Here is a 6279-nt window from a genome sequence, read left to right as displayed (position 1 = left end):
AATTTCCAATCTAAGTCTGGTGCCAAAGGCAAAAATTTTGCTCCCTCTTAACGCCTACTATCCAGGACCCCTATCATTACCCACTTCCATGATCAACTGGAATCTTAAAATATTGAAAATGAAACGATTCACTTAAGAACCAGTCGCTTTTCATTGATCCTTGAGGTGTGCCGAATTAGGGACTCCGATACAGATTCTGACCGCACACACAAACCCTCGCCTGGGGCCACTGTGCGCACGCGCACCGTCCGCGTCCCAGGTAGAGTAACAGGTGACCTCAAGAGCCGCCTTCCCTTAAAAGCCGGACCGCCGCGTCTCTAAGCCTTCACGCGCGGACCACTCAGGGCACCCTGCAGTGCAGACCTGGGGAGTGTCCTGCGGCGCCCCCCACCCCCGCGGAGCGCGCACAACCCCCCTCGCTCGGCCCCCGGCGCAGCGGGGTGGCCAACACCTGGCCTCCGGAGCGGACGCTCCCCGGGCGGTCGGCCGCTCCAGCTCCGCGTCCCACACAAATCACCCAGCCACCGGGGCGTGTCTCTTCGGCCCCACGAACCTCGACGCCTGCAGCTCAGATCTCGCACCTTGGAGCTCGGGGACCGGTCTCCGACCGCCTCCGGCCCCGCCGAGAGGAGCGGGGCCACCCATGGAAACAAGGCAACTTGGGGCACAGTCGACACACAGGGCCACTTCCCTGGAACCGAAATCACCCCCACCCGGCCGGGTCCTCCCAGCACCTCCATTCCAGGCCTCGGGCATCGCATCCTCCGCTGCCCCGGCATCTCCATCCCCCGTCTCCATCCCGCACCTCAGTCGGGCCTCCCGCGGTCCACCGGTCCACCGCCCACCCCAACTCGCCGTCGCGTTCTCACCTGGCAACCTCGCTGCCTTTCACGCTCTCCTGCCCTCGCTGAGGGGGACACGACATAGCCCCGCGCGGCGGCCTTTATCCGGAGCCCGGGCGGGGTGGGGCGGGGCGGAGCGGGGCGGAGCCTGTGGCCTCGCCAGGTTCGCGCCCGACGCTCGGCTCCACCGCGCTCCCTGCGGGCGAGCAGCGCACCAGGCTGCGGAGAGCAAAGGTGAGGCGGCTGTGACCCCGGCGCGTACACGGTGCGTGGGACGAGGAGGGCCGCAGGGATATTGCCAGGAAGTGTCGCGAGAGGTGGAAGGAATCGCGCGAGATGTGGCTCCTCCCTGCGGGCAGAGAGCCGGAGCGCGGGGCCGCTGGGTGTGCGGGTCGTAAGTGCGCTGTGCCCTCCGCCCTGAGCCCGCGGGCGGTGTGAGGCCGGAGGTCAGTAGGCGGCTGGGTTGCGGAAGAAGACCTCGTAGCTCTAGGGCAGCCCTGGCACTTGAGTTAGAGGAAGGAGGAAAGCCCAGCCCTCTCGCTTAATACTTGGGAAAACAGGCCGCCTGCCCAGACGCTCTGGCTAACCCTTACCCTACTGATGGGCCCCCAGGGGTGGTGCGGGAAGCCACGGGAGACGCTGGGTGCCACGCCCCTGGTGGAAAATAGGACGATAGGGCGCCAGCAGCTATGTCTATCCAGACTTCCACATCTGGGTGCTGGGGAGAACGGATGCAATTGGCACTTGCAAGGATAAAGGGCTTGGCCCCCGCCCCCTTGCATTTATTTGGATCTAGGGGCTGCAAAAAAGAGGTATCTCTAATAGAGGTAGAGATGAGCTTGTTTTTGTTCAAACAAGATGACATAAATGAAGTGAAAAGTTAAACGAATTTCCCACAGTCATGAAGCTGAGCAGTTATTTCTCTGGAAGACCTCAACTCCTTTGGGGTAATAATTGAGTATTCTAGGGCAAGGGTTTAGGTAATGTTTTTCAGTTTTGTTTTTGAATATGAGAGGAAGGGAGACAGCAGTTGGCTGCCTCCTGCATATTCCCTACTGGGGACTGAGCCTGCAACCCCGCCTGTGTCCTGACTGGGAATAGAAACAGAGACTTCTTGGTTCATAGGTTCACGCTCAGCCACCGAGCCACACCTGCTGGGCATCAGTTTTGGTATTTTAGACACTGAGAAAAAGAAAAACTGAAAGAGGAAAATTTTATAGCATCAATTATCCTATAGGTTAACAGCCTCGCATATATATCAACAAGTTTATTTATACCTTCTCAAATTGATAACACCTAAATAACTTCTGTTCTCTACGGAGAGGATGAAGAAAGCCAGGACTGCGCCCCATTCTCTAGGGGCGCAGTCCCCAGATGATTGGCTAATATAATAAACTAATAAAAATAGTAACTAGCATTTACTGAGCTCTTACTATGTTGTAGGCACAGGTGTAAAGTAAGCATTTTACAAGTATAATCCCATTTAGTCCTCAGAGCAACCTGATGAAGTAGATACTATAGTTTCCCTATTTGCAGAGGTAAAATGACTTACCAAAAGCCATACTACCAGCAAATATAGTGCCAAAATTATAAACAGTCTTGTCTTCACAGCCTGCACCTAAATAACTTACCTAAAATCAGAGTAATTTAAGTGACAGAACTGGATCCTAAAGAGTGATGTGTATGTAGATTGTACTTATAACTGTTTACTACAGTAGAAATTAAAACTGAAAAATTTAATATTTATTCATTTTAAAATAACATTTTATGTAAATATTTTTATAGAAAAAACTTTTTCAAGATAACTTAAAAATCATAGAAAAGAATGATGTTGCTTCACATTTTCATAAATTTCTTTAATGTCTGGCTTAACAGAAAACCATTAGGATTCTCAAATTTGCTTCTGCATTTAATCTATTACAATTTTAGTTTTGAAGTATATGAAGACAATCCAGCCTCACTCAACTAGGTAGTTGGAGAAGGAAAGAGTAATTTTCATAGCCTTTCAGGAAATTGTAGATATTCTTTTTAATAACTACACTAAAATTCAGCAAATGGTAGCTTCTTAAAAATTAGTTGCAATGTGAAATCTGAAAATATATCAATGAATTTTTTGTAGTACTCTAATACATTAAAATCCATTGGTCTACCTGGCACTTTAAATGGATCTTTTACCTATATACTATTTATGACATGTGTTGGTGTCTTGGAAAATGCCAGTTCACTTGAGCTATGCAGTCTTCCAAATGTTACCAGATTTTATTATATATTTTTTAAAATTACCACCAATCTCAGAAAAATCTTTTAAGTATTGGAAAGCTGTCAAGTTCATAGCACAGCAAAGTTTTCCAAAATTCTACTTTTTTCTTGAAAAGGTCAGATTTTACCACTGGCAACAAATACTGTCCATTGTTTTCCTTGCAGTGACAAGCTCACTTTGTTTTTGTGGGGACTCAGAAGAGCCATCCCATGATGTGCCTTAAGTGGTATGTGGATTATTTTTGAGCTAAAGGCAAAGGAGATCTTGTGGGCTCAAGAGAAACTTCTTCCCCCCACACCCTTCACTATCTGGAGGACTTTGAATGAGAAGCCTTGCCCATAATAAGAGATTATCAGGGATAACCTTTTTGGACCTACTTATATGGTAGGACAAACTACTAATTACTGAACATGTGCTCTCCCTGCAATGACCTTCTGAAGCCCCAAGGTGCCTTCCCTGATTCCTACCTCAAATGTTTTATATATCCATTTTCCCTTTCTGTTTAAACCTCTCATGTATGTGTGGTTCCTATGTACATGAAAGTAAATTTTATTTTCTCTCGTTAATTTCTTGTTGATTTGATTATTCAGCCAGCCAAAAGAACCAGAGGAAGGAAAGGGGAATTTTTCCCTTCCCATATTTTCAAGAAAAGTTCTGCCAAATACCTAATAATTGCAATAGCAAGTCAAATAAAAATGTTCCATGAAAAAAAGAGTAGCTGGTTCAGTTACCAATTCAAATAATCAGTCAAGTGCCTTTTCCTCAAGAGACCAGCATACTTCAGAAGGTGGAAATGTTTTATGCATATTATTTTGTCATATAGAATATGAAAAAGTATGAACCTAGGGTTAATAAAATTAGTTTTTGCTGCTTGATGAAGAGTAGTCTTAAGTGAAACTGGTACTGTTTTTTATTATGAATGCACAGCAGTGGACAATGACTGATAGTACAATTTGTTTCCACTGCCTTAATTCCTGCCTAAGGCGCCAGCAGTTTTACCCACCAGTACTTTTGTATCAACAGAGGGGCGGGGGGGGGGGGCAAATCATGTCTTAGTTATTAAGGAATAGTTTGTGATCCCTGAAAAGTTTTCTACAACCTCACCCCCAGAGTCCATGGACCACCCTTTGAGAACTATAGCAATTAAATGTGCCCACCCTAGGGTTTGGGATATAAAAGTATTGAATAATACAATACATACTCTGAAGGAGTTTACAGGAGAGACAAACAGGTAAGCAAAGAAATATATCTTGTTGAATGCTATAACAAGCAGGGATCAATTACTCTTTGATTACAAAAGAATAATCAAAGACCACCCTTACCTCCAGAAATTTTCTTTCAGTGAGTCTTTGGTGGGATTCAGGAGTCTGCATTTTAAACAAGCACTACAGATGGTTTAGATGCAGGTAGTGTGAGATCCACACTTGGAGAAACACTGCCTTAACCAGTATAAATTTCAGGTTCCCAAGAAGGCCCAGTAGGTAGTATCAGAGATGATGTCTTATGGTATATCTCTCAAAAAACACTGCTTAGTTTCACTGGCTATTGTTTGCAGCTAAATAACAAATCTACCAGCAAAACCCTGGCCAGTGTGGTTTGGATGGCTAATGGCTCCGTGCACTGAAGGGTGGTGGGTTTGATTCCCGGTCAGGGCACATGCAGGAGGCAACCAATCGATGTCTCTCTCTCTAAATCAATTATTAAAAAAAAAAAAAAAAGTCTGCCAGCAAAGACTTAAAAGGTAAAATCTGAAATAAGCTCACTTTTTCCCTTTCAATTCTCTAGTGCAGGGGGCCAGATAAATATTTTAGGCTCCTGTGGGTCATAAGGTTTCTGTCATAGCTAATCAGTTCCCCTGTTGTGGCCAAAAGCAGCCAGAGACAATGAGTATGTTTTTTGAGAGATGCCATAAGACATTATCCCATTAAAACTTTACTTACAGCCTTAACCGATTTGGCTCAGTGGATAGAGCGTTGGCCTGCGGACCGAAGGGTCCCAGGTTTAATTCCGGTCAAGGGCATGTACCTTAGTTGTGGGCACATCCCCAGTAGGAGGTGTGCAGGAGGCAGCTGGTCGATGTTTCTCTCTCATCAATGTTTCTAACTCTCTATCCCTCTCCCTTCTTCTCTGTACAAAATCAATAAAATATATTTTAAAATAACTTTACTTACAAAAACAGGATTAAATTTGGTCTCTGGTGGTAGTTTGCAGACTTCATGCTCCAGAACAAAAATTAATGCTAATGGCCAATAAGTTGCCTAAATAGCAAAAGGAAGAATCTGAGGGTCAAATGGATTTCATATCCAAAGTTGGAATAATTTTAGGCATCAATTTGAATTCTCATTTCTTTCCAGAATAAACCATATTTCAATATTCTAAAAGTATGTGTTGAGTGCCTATCAAGGCACAAGGATACATAGTTTTTAGAGGCAGCAGTCCTCAGTCCCTGGTAGACACCTAGGCATCCAGAGTTGAGAAAACTCATCTCTGATGCTCTGACTATAAAACAAGACCAGGGCTTTGGGCTGTGACAGGGATTCTCAAACCCTAATAAATGTTTGAATATGCTAAGTAGATTCTTTAAAATGTAGATCTTTCAGATCCAACCCTCAGACGTTCTGTGTAATTAGAGAGGTCATGAATCTACATTTTGATCAAGAATATACAGGCTGGCTCTGGCTGGTGTGGCTCAGTTGGTTGGGCATCTTCCTGTGCACCAAAAGGTTGCTGGTTCGATTCCCAGTCAGGGCACATGCCCGGGTTATGTGCTCGACCCCCAGTAGGGGGCATGCAGGAGGCAGCAGATTGATGTTTCACTCCCACATCAATGTTTCTCTCTCTCCCTATCCCTCTCGCTCTCTAAAAATCAATTAAAAATTATTTTTAAAAAGTATACAGGCTGTGACAGAACTTGGCTGGAGATCCTGGCTAGAGAACCTGGCTAGGCTGCTGATCAACTAAACGCTGTCTCCGTGTCATCCCTTCTTCGCCGACTCCATCCACACCTTTGGGAACTTCTGGACCTGCTGGGGTTGGACCCCAACAAACGACTATCATCCAGAACCACGGGAAAGCTGGCCGAGTGGAAGTTCTACAACTAGAAGGAAAGAAAGACCCGCATTGAGACTGAGTAGGAGGTGCAGAGGCGCCAAGGACAGAGATTCCAACCGAGAGAAC

This window comes from Myotis nattereri (assembly GCF_964212035.1).
Source record: "Myotis nattereri genome assembly, chromosome: 2".
In the NCBI taxonomy this organism is placed as follows: domain Eukaryota; kingdom Metazoa; phylum Chordata; class Mammalia; order Chiroptera; family Vespertilionidae; genus Myotis; species Myotis nattereri.
Note: the sequence above shows the minus strand (reverse complement) of the source record.